The following is a 14,092-nucleotide window of genomic DNA, read 5'->3' as shown; positions in this document are numbered from 1 at the left end:
ATTTTTAAAGCATTTTATTACATTTTATTTGGTGCTGCCCAAACCTGCTGTAGTGCATTTTTATACTTTGTAATACTTTGAAGTAATTTTGTTTTGTATCCTCATATTTTTCCCAAATGGTTTATCCCAAACTGTACCCCCCTCCCTTTACCTGTGTTATCCCTCTCCCGGGATGAGATCATCCCCAAACCCCCACCCTGGCTCTCTGTCAATCACTCAGCCTCCCATCCCCTCCATCCAGAAGTTTCGGTCCAAGTCCTCGAGTGATTAGCCAGAGGCCAGGGGTCAGCCCCCCAAGCCTTGCTCCATACGCTGTCCTATATGTCTATCCCCCAGCATCCATCCCTTAGGGTCACTTAATGGTTGGTAGGATGTTACCTACTGTCGGTTTCCACCTCCCTTCAAATGTAACCTTGGCACATCTCCCGGGGCTCTCGGCAGGAGGCCCCCTGAGGTGCAGGAGCTCCTTTGGGGTCCTAATAAAACCTTGCATTAACCCCTGCTAAGAGTCGGCCCTTTATCATCTACCGCTGTCTCTGGTGTCTCTTGTGCTGCAAAGGCGACCAGCCCAGGTGCCCTCAGCACCCTCGGGGCGCACACAGAGAGTGTCTCCCCCCAGCCCAGGTGCCCTCAGTACCCTCGGGGCACAGAGAGTGTCTCCCCGCTCTCGGCCGTGCCGGGGCTGCCGACTCAGGACCGGCCGAGGGTTCCTGAGGGGCTCGCACGAACCCGCTCGGCCGCTGATTGTGGTGGTGTTTGAGGGTCCTCCAGGACAAGGGAGGAGATGAGAATCTTGACTCCCCCTTTCAGAAGGCTGAAATATTATTTTATGATCTCTATTATATTAAAAGAAAATGAGATATTAGAACTACACTAAAAGAGCAAGGAGACATCAGAAAGCTGGAAAGGAATGAATAATAAAAACCTGGGACTGATCACAGCCCCGACACCGCTGGACCATGATTGGTCATCAAGTAGAAACAATGCACAGGCGACCAACCCAAGATGCCCCTGTTGCTAAACCATCTCCAGCCCACACTCCACAGCCAGCAGATTGTTATTGGTTCCATTTCTGTTCTGAGGCTTCTCAGGAGAAAAATCCCAGCGAAAGGATTTTCATCAAACACGTCAGTGCCAGGTGATGGCACAGGCAGCATGGGCTGGCAGAGGTCACTGTGTCATCCCTGCCAGCCCAGGTGTCACAGCAAGGAGGAGAGAGTTCACCCTGTGCTCACCCTGCAATACAGAGCAATACAACACAACACACACATTAACACAAGATTATAACCTTTTTCTATTTTCATTACATGTGGATTTATTGTTACAGGACACCCAAAACAACAAAAGCACACAAAAAACAGCACTCATCTACCATTAACACCCCCTTCAAATGACACACAAACTCACCGTCCCTCCCCTCACAACTGCTAAATTACACCCCAGCAATCCTTGGTCCTCAGGAACGTGGTTCCCAGGAGCCTCCAAAAAATCCTCCTGCCTGACGAAATACCCAGTCCCTGGACGGTGCGCGCCCAAACTTTGGCGATGAACGTCGCCTTGCAGACCGACCGGGACCGGGGAAAAAAAACCCAGCCGGGGGACAAAAAAAAAAGAAAAAAAAACCCAGCCGGGGGTGGCGGTGGGGAACCAGGCTAGGGATTTTTTACTCTAAATTTACAAATGAGTTGAAAAACCTGAAAAGCAAAAGTCACACGGTTAAATCCAGTCAGCATGCGCTCACACACTCAGAGATGAGCAGACACAGACACATGCTCACGCACTCCTCCCATTTAAACGTTCCCTGTGGCTCTTACTCGAGACGCTGAAGAACGCGCTTCCACGCTTCTTCTGGCTGCCGCTCCTCGACGTCAAATGGTAGATTCTGGGGAAATCGGTAGCCTCGGGGACCTGTGAGACGACAGGAAGCGGTCAACGAGTGGCTGACAGCTAGGACTTGTCCCCGCTCTGGACCAATAAATTTTCTACCCAAAATCCCATAAAAGACAGATGAACAGTCAAGTTTTTATAACTGTTCTACCTAACTGTGACTATGTGCCAGGGCAGGGCAGCTCCGACCATAAGTGGTACAACGTAAGTACACGCGATATAAGCCGACGCATACAGTGCAAGTGTACATGGAGTGTAAGTACATACAGTATAAGCCAACATAGGTACACACAATCTAAGTACATACAGTATAAGCCAGCATAGGTACAAGCAATGTAAGCACATACAGTATAAGCCAGGACTTGAGGTAACTCTCTGGAAGATACTAATTCTTGAGCCCTATACCCTTTGAGAAGATAGAACCTATAGAACTTCTGCAGTCACATGAGGAGGGTGTAAGACGCTTCCTCCAGAAGTCCAAGAGAATGGCGTGGAAAAAAAGGCACTACCAAAGCCGGTAGTGAGAAGGAAGACGGATGAGAACATCTTGTCCCTTTGAGACATTCCTGTCTCAAAGAGTAAAAATGTAAAGATGCCGGAATAAGGGATATCCGGAAAGGAACGTGACTAGAATATGGGCAATGTGGCACGGAATAGTGCCAATAAAGCATCGAGACGTGACAAAGGCCTGTGACACGTAAGACAATGGACACAGACTACATAACACAGACGACATAACATAGACACAGACGACATAACACAGAGACGAGTGGCAACTGCCTGGCACTGTCCCCGTAGGGACCCGAGATTCCTAACGCAAGATGAGCCAGAGGCTGATGATGCCAAAGGAAAGGAAGCCCTATGACGAGAGCACGTGATGATGAAACGGAACTCGTTAAAACAAGTTAGTGCCACAGCAATTAAGAGGATGCTCGAGAGGCTCGGCGAGCCTAGAGAAAGAAGCCGACTGCCGGGTGACCGTGGCCGTAGCTCCGGACGTGAAGGCGAGCTCCTCGGGGGAAAGATCCGTGACGACGTCGAGTCGAGGAAGGCGGACGACACAAAGTACGCGAAGATGTGGAGATGGGTCGGAACTGCCCTGCCCGGCAAAGGCTCTGGCGAGGCTGAGGGGAAACCCTCTCCCTTTACTTCCAGAGAGCCCACCCCCCTACAGACCTGTCCCCTAAGCTGACATCTGATTGCCTCCTGTGAGAGTAAAGGTTTTTACCCTTCTCCCAGCCACTGGCCCCGACACTTAGCTTTTGGAAGAGGAGCGGACAAAATCCATCCTCGGTCGGACGTGGACGTCGAGATGCTCTCCGTGTGTGCTTCGGTGCTGCCGTTTCCAAGCTTTGGCTACGAGCCTCCTCAGGGTACCTAAGACAAAACAGAAAACCTGACTATTGCCCTCAAAAACAGTAATCCCCGGGACTCCTCCGCACCACTGCCCCGGCTCACCTCAAATCTTGATTTGACTCCAGAGGGTGCCCGGAAGATACCGGCGAAAAGAAAAGGTACACGCTTAGCATGCTGCTGTGTAACGCTCACCTATGGGTCAGCCTGCCTAAACTCCGACTCACCTGCCCTCCTCTGTTCCTTGGCGTGCCTAGGGCAGCGACAGCACCTGCAAAGAAACAAAGCAGAAAATTTGCTGAGATACTGTGAAAACACAACCTCCCAAATCTGACAAGGATGCCACAACAATACCTTAAGCCTGCACACACCTGGCACGGATATGCTCGGCCAGGATAGAGGGCAAGTGGACCAGCTAAAAGACAACAAAAACAAGAGGAGATGCTTACAACTGCACAAAAACTGAGACATCAGCAATAACAACTGCTTCTGTACGCTACTCAATGCTCACCTCACCCACTCGGCCTTGACTTCCTAAAAAGAGCTCCACCTTCATCCTGATTCCAAGGCTGTGGCCGTTATAATGAGTGGCACCTGGGTTAGAGAAAGGCAAAGTGAAATGGCATTCCTGTGAGTGCAGTGGGTGACCTTGTGTGCTGTAAGACGTGTGAATGCCTCTGCTCGGCTTCTAAAAGGCCTGGGGTGGGGGGCTCAAATAAACACCCTTTCTCACCCTGCTGCCTTCAAACCCATGCCCCCAACAATAACTCCTAACCGGATACCTGCTCAGCCTCCCTCTCCTAGTCACAATCCTCAACTCACCTGAAGCCTCAATCTCAAACATCATCTTGGACACTGGGCAGATGCCTCTTGGGACACGATGAATCTGCTGAAAAAAGTGTTGTAGCTGACACAACCTGGAGCCTCTGGAAGCTGCACTCCTCCTAAAAAAAAAAAAAACAGAACAAAATCAGAAATTACAAATGCACTTTACCACCCCTAAACACAAAACCCAAAATTGTGAACTTAAATACTCGCTGTATTCCAGGCTGTTTTCTTCACAGTATCTTCAAAGCCTCTGTTGCTTTAGATGCCCAGAAACACCTGCTGAAAACAAGCTGAGGTAAGCTGAAAGAGCCTCTTACCTGAAATGAGAGGAGAGCCCTTATCCCAGCACCTCCCAGAGGGGGAATGAAGGCCCTGGGCAAAGGCTGGGGTTAATATATCCCCTGATGGTGCCCGCCTCTCGTTCCCATGGCACCCAGGAAAAGGGAGGGGGCGAATCCCACGGGGTATAACAACCCTCAGAGCGACTGCAGGTGTTTGGCGTTTCTAATTTGATTTCAAGGGGAGTAGAGGGCTTGTTATAGAAGAAAACTCTCCAGAAAAATATCAGTGCTTTTTTTTTTGCAACATCTATTTGGAGCAAAAGGGTACAAAACTGGTAAGAAATAAAAGTTTCTGTTTAGACAGCATAACTAGATAAATTGGGTGATTTGCTGTTAACTTTCCTAATCATTCCTTAGTGGCTACTAAGTAGTATTTCACGTGTGACTAAGCTGGGTGGAGAAAATTGTCTAAGTCTCCTTGGGACCTCTAATTAGGCCTAACTACTTTATAAGTAAAAATAAGAAAAATAAAAGCTTCCCAGGCAGTGTAAGGGTTAAGTGCGTGCCCGGCTTACCCTGCTCTGAGATACTTGGTCCTATGGCACAGAAAGAAGAGCCCTGAAATGTAGTTTTAAACCCTTAAAATGCTGAAAAAAGCAGAGCTTCCTTAAACAGAGGAAATGGGGCAGCTACCTCTACTGAAACTAATACAATGGCAAATAAATAGCTTCTGCCCTTTAATTTATTCTCCTTAAGTACTGGGAAAAGAGGGGTTTTCCTCTCCAGTGGAATCCAGAGGTTTTTCTCTCTCTTTAAATCTCTCCAGTGATGAAAAAAGAGGGATTTTTCCCTCAGTTCAAACTCTTAAGATGGAGGGTATAGCTGGGCTTCTCCCTCAATTTAGGCCTCAGGACAACAAAAAGGGGCTGGCTACCCTTAATTCAAACCCATAAGAAACATTGTCAAGGTTTTCCCCTTCTACTTAAACAGGAAAATAATCAAAAATGAGGACTCCCTGTCAATTAATACCCCGAACAGCACAGAAAAGGCAGGGATTCTTTCAACTGAGACCACTAAAATTGCAGGGGAAGCAGAGTCCCTCCCAGTTTGAACACAAAAAATAAAGGAAAAGGAAGCTTTTTCCCTTTTTTCTAAACCCTTTTTCTCCTAATAACCCCTCTCCTTTCTGGGAGCGCTGTGGAGGGCCTGGGGGCTCTGGGAGGGACTGGCACAGTAAAAGGGGAACGTTGAAAGCCCTCTCCTGGAACCCCACATGCTGCCTGGCCTGCTCAGATGCTGCCCCTTGGCAAAAGGGCTCTTCCCTTGGCATTTTCTCAAAGTGTTGCTCCGTGCCCGGGTGGATCCGGCTGCTCCCTAGTCCGTGCTGGATGCTCCGACCGTAGTTCCTGGAGGGACCCTTGGGATGCCCCTGTTAGCCCCTCTGGACTAGCAGCTCCCTGTGCGGGTGTGCCTGGGTAACCCTCTGAAAGCAGCTGGGCACACGGGGGGCTGCTAGACCTTGGAGTGGGCTTGAGGTGAAGAAAGGTCCTGTGAGGAGTTCCTTCCCCTACACAGCCCTTCGTCTGCCCCTTAAACCATGGACTGCCAGACTTTCCTTTCTAAGGAAATTAACGGTCTTTCCTCTCTGTGTGCCCGTGGCCGAAACTGCGATTCGGCCTCCAAAACCCCAGAGAACGATTTCTCACGGACCGCGGCTGCCGACGCCGAGAACTCTTGCCGCCCTTGGAGTGCCACGTGCCTCCTGCGAACGGACGTCGAGGCGCAGCGGGGGTGAGTTTGGCTTTACGGGGAAGAGGGCCGGCGCAGGATTTCTCCGGGAGCAAAGCTGCCCCCGCCGAGAACTCGGGCTGCCCTGGCAGTGCCGAGCACCTCCTGCGAACTGGCGTCGGGAGACGCGGGGGGTGAGTTTTCTGTGCGGAAGTTCTCCCAGACCAAAGCTGAGAGCATCTAACCCTAACCGCAACAACTTAGCTGGGTCTAAAGCTTACAACCTTCGGACTGGCAGCGTGGGACCCGACCCGCTGTGCCGCCGCTGGCCCCTTGCTCAAGCATTCCCCTGCAGTCCTAAAACTCTGCCTTTTCAGAGGGTGTTTCCTCTGACCCTGACCGTAATCTTCCAAATATGCTAAAGACTCATAAAATGGCTTTGAAAAAGCCCCAACAATACCCTAAGTAGTCCCAGAAAAGTCCCTTCCAAAATCCCCTAAATACCTGTAAAAGTCCTGGAAAAAAAACTCAAAAAAACATGCTCAGTCTCCGAGCTCTACCTCTTGCTGTCTAGCCCACAGATGTCGTTCCTACCTTTTTGCAGTGGGTCCGTTGTCCTCTGAGGGTTCTGTCATTGTGCTGCTGTGTGAGGGTTGCTGTCTGGTCCCGCTGTTAGGGTTGCTGTGTTGTGCTGCTGTTGGGGGAAAAGGCTGTTTTTAGGGGGGCTGCTTAGGCTGAGGTTAGGGCTGGGGTGAGGGGTGGTACAGCTGTACCCTGTACCCCTGATCTCCACTGGACTGTCCAGCCCTCAAGCCCTCTCCCTTTACCCCTCAACCGGTCCCTCTGCCCCCCAGCCCTCAGCTCCTGTGCGTCACCCTTGACCCCTCTCCTTTGCCCCTCAGCCCCCAGCTTCTCTGTGTCACCCTACAGCTGCCCCTGCCACCCTCAGCATCTCTGTGTGTCACCCGCTGTCCCCTCTCCCTCTTCCTCCCTCAGCCCCCAGCCTCTGTCACCCTCAAGCCCCCACAGTGCCCCTCAAGCTGCCCCTCAGCCTCCATGTGTTGTGCCATGAAAAGACCCTAAAAAAACCTAAAAATTCCCTGAAAAACCCTAAGAATACCCTAGCCCTAAAAAGTCCTTCTCATACCCTCAATAGTCCTAAAAAAACCCCAAAAACACCCAACCCCCCCCCCCCCCAAAACAATTCTTCAAAGTACAACCGAGTGCACGGCCTCGTCCCTGTGTGAGTAAAAGTTTGAGGTTTTGCCGGCAGCGTCGCCGAGTGCTGAGGGGTCCCCTGGTCGATAGGGCAACTTGGGAGGGTTTGCTTCAGGCTTTGCTTGTGAAAGGTGTGAGAAAAGCAAGCAGCTCTGAAGCAGATGAGCCCCCTCTTGCCTGTTGAAGTGTTGGATAAATCAAAGATAAACCTCAAGGTCCCTTCCCACCCAAACCATTCCGTGATTCTTTGCCCTGGAGGCAAGGGTGCACCTGTCACCGCATTTCTCTTCACAGAGAAAAGCAAGGCACAAGTCTTCCCAAGAATATTTCTGGGATTCACATTCTCTGAACCTCAGAGGAAGGAAAAACAATTCTTATCTCATTTACTGTGCCTGTGTTTGTGCCGAAGTAGAATGCAGCGTGGAGGTTGTTTACCCAAAGTGATGGTGTTTTGTTTCCTTGGCCTGTCGGGGCCAAGTGTGTGTGCGTGTGTCGGGACTGTTGGGTGACAGTCATGAGTTGTGCGCGGGGTTGAGTACTTGGCAGATTGGGTTTAGATGTAATGTAATATAGTATAATAAAGCAATTAATTAGCCTTCTGATAAGGCAGAATGCAGACTGGAAATATTTGCACATATGATATTAAAGGACATGTGAACCACCTTTCTGTGAGGCGCGGAGGGATACATGCAAGGCGCTGCAGTTTTTGCCTGCTGTGGTGCCGTGTATAAACACAGTGGTGGCAGAAGTGGCGTGAAAGGGCACAGGGATGCCGGCTGTGGCCGGACAGCGGCACGCAGCGGCTCGGAACCGGGACCGGGCTGTACCAAAGCTGTGGTGAACGCAGTGGGGGTTGGCGGCGGGGCCGTGGAGATAGAACTGCGCATGCGTGCGGCTGATCCCGGAAGCAGCGCTGTGGTTCCATGAGTCGGCGCGGAGTGATATCGCTGGTGCTGGGGTTGTAGCAACTGCGCATGCGTGGGTTCTGTCACTACCGCAGTGCGGGCAGTCATCATGGAGGCGGGCAGGACGGGGCGTGCGGGAGGCGGCGGAGCTACGGGAACGGGGCCGCGGCTGCGGCCGTGGAAGGGAACGCCGGGACGTCCGTGGTTGCAGGAGGCGGCGGAGCCACGCCATCCAGCAGCTCTGAAGCGGGAGGGTGCGGTGGGGAAGGCACGGCTCGGCCCGCCATGCAGCGGCGGCGGCAGGAGAGGGGAAGCGACCACGGGCGGCGCTGACGGGAGCCTGGGCTGGAGTGCCGCGGCGCTGGCATGGGGTGCCTTGGGTGGCTGGGGCGCCCGGGTAAAACAGTCATTAAAACACCCTAAAAATTATTGAAAAAGCCCTAAAGGTATCCTAAACATTTCCAGAGAATTCCTAAAAAACTCCTGAAAAAAAACCCCTAAAATATCCCTAAAAATCCCTGAAAAATCACCTGAAAGACCCTAAAAAACAGTTTAACCCCTACCTGTAACACTGTGGCCTCCAAACATCATCTCTACCTATTAATCAGGGTAACTGCAAGACCCTCAAACACCACCCCAATCACCAGCTTGAGTTGGTCTGGGCAGCACCAAATAAAATAAAAAAAAAAGCTTTAAAAATAGAAAAATTACAAATAAAAATTAAATAAAAAATAAAATAAAAAAATAAAATAAATGCTTTAAAACTGGGAAAATAAAAAAAATAGAAAATTTAAAAAATAAAAAGCTTTAAAAACAGAAAAATTAAAACTAAAAATTAAAAAAAAAATTAAAAAATAAAAGAAATGCTTTAAAAACAGAAAAATTAAAACTAAAAATGAAATAAAAAAGAAATTAAAAAAATAAAAGAAATGCTTTAAAAATAGAAGAATCAAAACTAAAAATAAATAAAAAATAAAATTAAAAAATAAAATAAATGTTTAAAAATAAAAAAAATTAAAACTAAAAATTAAATAAAAAATAAAAAGAGCTTTAAAAATAGAAAGATCAAAAATAAAAATTAAATAAAAAATAAAAAATAAAAAAATGTTTAAAAATTAAAAAATCGAGACTAAAAATTAAATAAAAAGGAAAATTAAAAAAATAAAATAAAAGCTTTAAAAATAGAAAAAGCAAAAAATAAAAATGAAATAAAAAATAAAATTAAAAATAAAACAAATGTTTAAAAATAAAAAAATTAAAACTAAAAATTAAAAAAAATTTAAAAAGCTTTAAAAATAGAAAGATCAAAAATAAAAATTAAATTTAAAAAAACTGCTTTAAAAATAAAAAAATCAAAACTAAAAATTAAATAAAAAAGAAAATTAAAGAAATAAAATAAATGCTTTAAAAATAGAAAAAGCAAAACATAAAAATGAAAGAAAATATAAAATTAAAAAAATAAAATAAATAGTTTAAAAATAAAAAATTAAAACTAAAAATGAAATAAAAAATTAAATAAAAAAATTTTAAAAAGCTTTAAAAATAGAAAGATCAAAAATTAAAATTAACTAAAAATTTAAAAAAGCTTTAAAAATAAAAAAATCAAAACTAAAAATTAAATAAATAATAAATTTTTTTAAAAAAGCTTTAAAAATAGAAAAAAGCAAAAAATAAAAATGAAATAAAAAATAAAATTAAAAAAATAAATGATTTAAAAATAAAAAAATTAAAACAAAAAATGAAATAAAAAATAAAATTAAAAGATAAAATAAAAAGCTTTAAAAATAGAAAAATCAAAAAGAAAAATTAAATATAAAATAAAAAATAAAATAAATGCTTTAAAAATAAAAAAATCAAATCTAAAAATAAATAATAACTAAAAAAATAAAATAAATGCTTTAAAAATAGATAAAGCAAAAATAAATATGAAATAAAAAATAAAATTAAAAAATAAAATAAATAGTTTATGAATAAAAAATGAAAACTAAAAACTAAAAAATAAAATTAAAAAAAATAAATGCTTTAAAAAAATAAAACAAAAATTAAAATAAAAAAATTAAAAAATAAAATAAACCTTTAAAAATAGATAAATCAAAAATAAAACTTAAATCAAAAATAATAAGAAAAAAAGCTTTAAAAAAAACCCTCAAAACTAAAAATTAAGAAAAAAATAAAAATAGAAAAATTTTTTAAATGCTTTAAAAATATAAAAATTTAAACTAAAAATTAAATTAAAAGGAAAATTAAAAAAGAAAATAAATGCTTTAAAATAGAAAAATTAAAACTAAAAAGAAGATTAAAAAAAGTTTTAAAAATAGGAAAATTTAAAAAAATTAAATAAAACTTAAATTTAAAAAAAAATTAAGTAAAAATAATTTAAAAACAAAATAAAATCCGTAAAGTACTGTAAAGTACCGTAAAAGTTCCATAAAAGGTAGTGTCGTAAAGCGCGACTGTCGAGAAAACGCACCTTTTACGACAGTCGCGCTTTACGGCGCCTTTCACGACACTTTTGCGACAGTCGCACTTTACGGCACCTTTTACGACACTTTTACGACAGTCGCGCTTTACGGCAGTTTTACGACAGTCGCGCTTTACGGCACCTTTTGCGACAGTCGCGCTTTACGGCGCCTTTTACGACAGTCGCGCTTTACGGCACCTTTTACGACAGTTGCACTTTACGGCACCTTTTACGACAGTCGCGCTTTACGGCGCCTTTTACGACACTTTTACGACAGTCGCGCTTTACGGCGCCTTTTGCGACAGTCGCGCTTTACGGCACCTTTTACGACAGTCGCGCTTTACGGCACCTTTTGCGACAGTCGCGCTTTACGGCAGTTTTACGACGTTTTATGGAAATTTTACGGCACTTTACAGCACTTTAGAGTTTTTATTTTGTTTTTCATGTATTTTTAATTAATTTTATTTTATTAATTTTGGAGTTTTTTAAATTTTTCTATTTTTTAAGCTTTTTATTTTATTTTTTTAATTTTTTTTTATTTTCCTATTTTTAAAGCTTTTTATTTTATTTTTAAAATTTTTTAAAATATAATTTTTAAATTTAATTTTTCTTTTTTTAAAGCATTTATTTTTTTAATTTTGTTTTTTATTTAATTTTTATTTTTCTATTTTTAAGCCTTTGTATTTTTTTATTTTTTATTTATTTTTATTTTTAAACCTTTTTATTTTTTAAATTTTATTTAATTTTTTTTATTTTTAAAACACTTATTTTTTTTTAAATATTTATATTTAATTTTTAATTTTTCTACTATTAAAGGGGTTTTTTTATTTTATTTTTAATTTTTTTTAATTTTTCTCTTTTTAAACTATTTTTTAATTTTTTTTTATTTTAATTTTTCATTTTTCTATTTTTAAAGATTTTTATTTTGTTAATTTTTATTTAATTTTTATAATTCATTTTTTTATTTTAAAGGATTTATTATATTTTTTAATTTTGTTTTTTATTGAATGTTTATTTTTCTATTTTTAAAGCATTTATTTGATTTTTAATTTTTTTTTATTTAAGTTTTAATTTTTCTATTTTTAAAGCCTTTTTAAAATTTTTTAAATTTTTTTTTATTTTTAATTTTTCTATTTTAAAAGCACTTTATTTTATTAATTGTTTATTTAATTTTTATATTTAATTCTTTTATTTTTAAAACATTTATTATATTTTTTAATTTTGTTTTTTATTGAATGTTTATTTTTAATTTTTCTATTTTAAAAGCATTTATTTGATTTTTAAATTTTTTTTATTTAATTTTTAATTTTTCTATTTTTAAAGCTTTTAATTTTTTTAATTTTATTTTTAATTTTTTTATTTTTAAGTTTTCTATTTTTAAAGCATTTATTTTTTTAATTTCGTTTTTAATTTATTTTTCTATTTTTAATTTTTGTATTTTTAAAGCATTTATTTTTTAATTTTGGGGTTTTTTTAATTTTTATATTTATTTTTTCTATTTTTAAAGCATTTATTTTTTAATTTCGTTTTTTATTTAATTTTTATTTTTAAAATTTTCTATTTTCAAAGGTTTTGATTTTTTAAATTTTATTTTTTATTTATTTTTATTCTTAATTTTTTTATTTTTAAAGCGTTTATTTTTTTAATTTTATTTTTTATTTAATTTTTATTTTTAATTTTTCTTTTTTCAAAGCTTCTTTATTGTTAAATTTTATTTTTAATTTATTTTTTATTTTTAATTTTATATTTTGAAACCTTTTTTTTATTTTTTAATTTTTTTTTCTATTTTTAATTTTTCTATTTTTAAACCCTTTAATTTTATTAATTTTTAATTTAATTTTTATTTTTAATTTTTCTATTTTTAAAGCATTTATTATATTTTTTTAATTTTGTTTGTATTAAATTTTTAATTTTTATATTTTTAAAGCATTTATTTATTTAATTTTATTTTTTATTTAATCGTTATTTTTAATTTTTCTATTTTTAAAGCATTTTTTAAATTTTATTTTTATTTAATTTTTATTTTTAATTTTTCTCTTTTCAAAGCATTTTATTTTTTAATTTTATTTTTATTTTTTATTTCTAATTTTTCTATTTTTAAAGCATTTATTTTTTTAATTTTGTTTTTAAGTTAATTTTTATTTTTAATTTTTCTGTTTTTAAAGCTTTTTATTTTATTTTATTTGGTGCTGCCCAGACCAATTTAAGCTGGTGATTGTGGTGGTGTTTGAGGGTCTTGCATTACGGCACTACATTTTATGGAACTTGTACGGCACTTTACAGCACTTTACAGTTTGGTTTTTTATTATTTATTTTTAATTAATTTTGTTATTTTATTTATTTTTATTTTTAATTTTTCTATTTTTAAAGCATTTTATTACATTTTATTTGGTGCTGCCCAAACCTGCTGTAGTGCATTTTTATACTTTGTAATACTTTGAAGTAATTTTGTTTTGTATCCTCATATTTTTCCCAAATGGTTTATCCCAAACTGTACCCCCCTCCCTTTACCTGTGTTATCCCTCTCCCGGGATGAGATCATCCCCAAACCCCCACCCTGGCTCTCTGTCAATCACTCAGCCTCCCATCCCCTCCATCCAGAAGTTTCGGTCCAAGTCCTCGAGTGATTAGCCAGAGGCCAGGGGTCAGCCCCCCAAGCCTTGCTCCATACGCTGTCCTATATGTCTATCCCCCAGCATCCATCCCTTAGGGTCACTTAATGGTTGGTAGGATGTTACCTACTGTCGGTTTCCACCTCCCTTCAAATGTAACCTTGGCACATCTCCCGGGGCTCTCGGCAGGAGGCCCCCTGAGGTGCAGGAGCTCCTATGGGACTCCTAATAAAACCTTGCATTAACCCCTGCTAAGAGTCGGCCCTTTATCATCTACCGCTGTCTCTGGTGTCTCTTGTGCTGCAAAGGCGACCAGCCCAGGTGCCCTCAGCACCCTCGGGGCACACACAGAGAGTGTCTCCCCCCAGCCCAGGTGCCCTCAGTACCCTCGGGGCACAGAGAGTGTCTCCCCGCTCTCGGCCGTGCCGGGGCTGCCGACTCAGGACCGGCCGAGGGTTCCTGAGGGGCTCGCACGAACCCGCTCGGCCGCTGATTGTGGTGGTGTTTGAGGGTCCTCCAGGACAAGGGAGGAGATGAGAATCTTGACTCCCCCTTTCAGAAGGCTGAAATATTATTTTATGATCTCTATTATATTAAAAGAAAATGAGATATTAGAACTACACTAAAAGAGCAAGGAGACATCAGAAAGCTAGAAAGGAATGAATAATAAAAACCTGGGACTGATCACAGCCCCGACACCGCTGGACCATGATTGGTCATCAAGTAGAAACAATGCACAGGAGACCAACCCAAGATGCCCCTGTTGCTAAACCATCTCCAGCCCACACTCCACAGCCAGCAGATTGTTATTGGTTCCAT

The 14,092-nt window shown here is 40.4% G+C and overlaps 1 long non-coding RNA gene across 1 annotated transcript; it reads right to left on the bottom strand.

Moving 5' to 3' along the window:
- Positions 1-804: 804 nt before the first annotated feature.
- Positions 805-3,776, bottom strand: LOC129047129 (uncharacterized). Its single transcript, XR_008509109.1, has 5 exons — positions 3,752-3,776; positions 3,612-3,655; positions 3,346-3,511; positions 1,815-3,264; positions 805-1,236 (listed from the first exon to the last, which is right to left on the bottom strand). It is a non-coding gene; the product is annotated as an uncharacterized LOC129047129 (long non-coding RNA).
- Between the last annotated feature and the right edge of the window lie 10,316 nt (positions 3,777-14,092).

The sequence above is a fragment of the Molothrus ater genome, unplaced genomic scaffold (genome assembly GCF_012460135.2).
Source record: "Molothrus ater isolate BHLD 08-10-18 breed brown headed cowbird unplaced genomic scaffold, BPBGC_Mater_1.1 matUn_MA217, whole genome shotgun sequence".
NCBI lineage: Eukaryota > Metazoa > Chordata > Aves > Passeriformes > Icteridae > Molothrus > Molothrus ater.
Note: the sequence above shows the minus strand (reverse complement) of the source record. Positions and strands in the feature narration are given on the sequence as shown.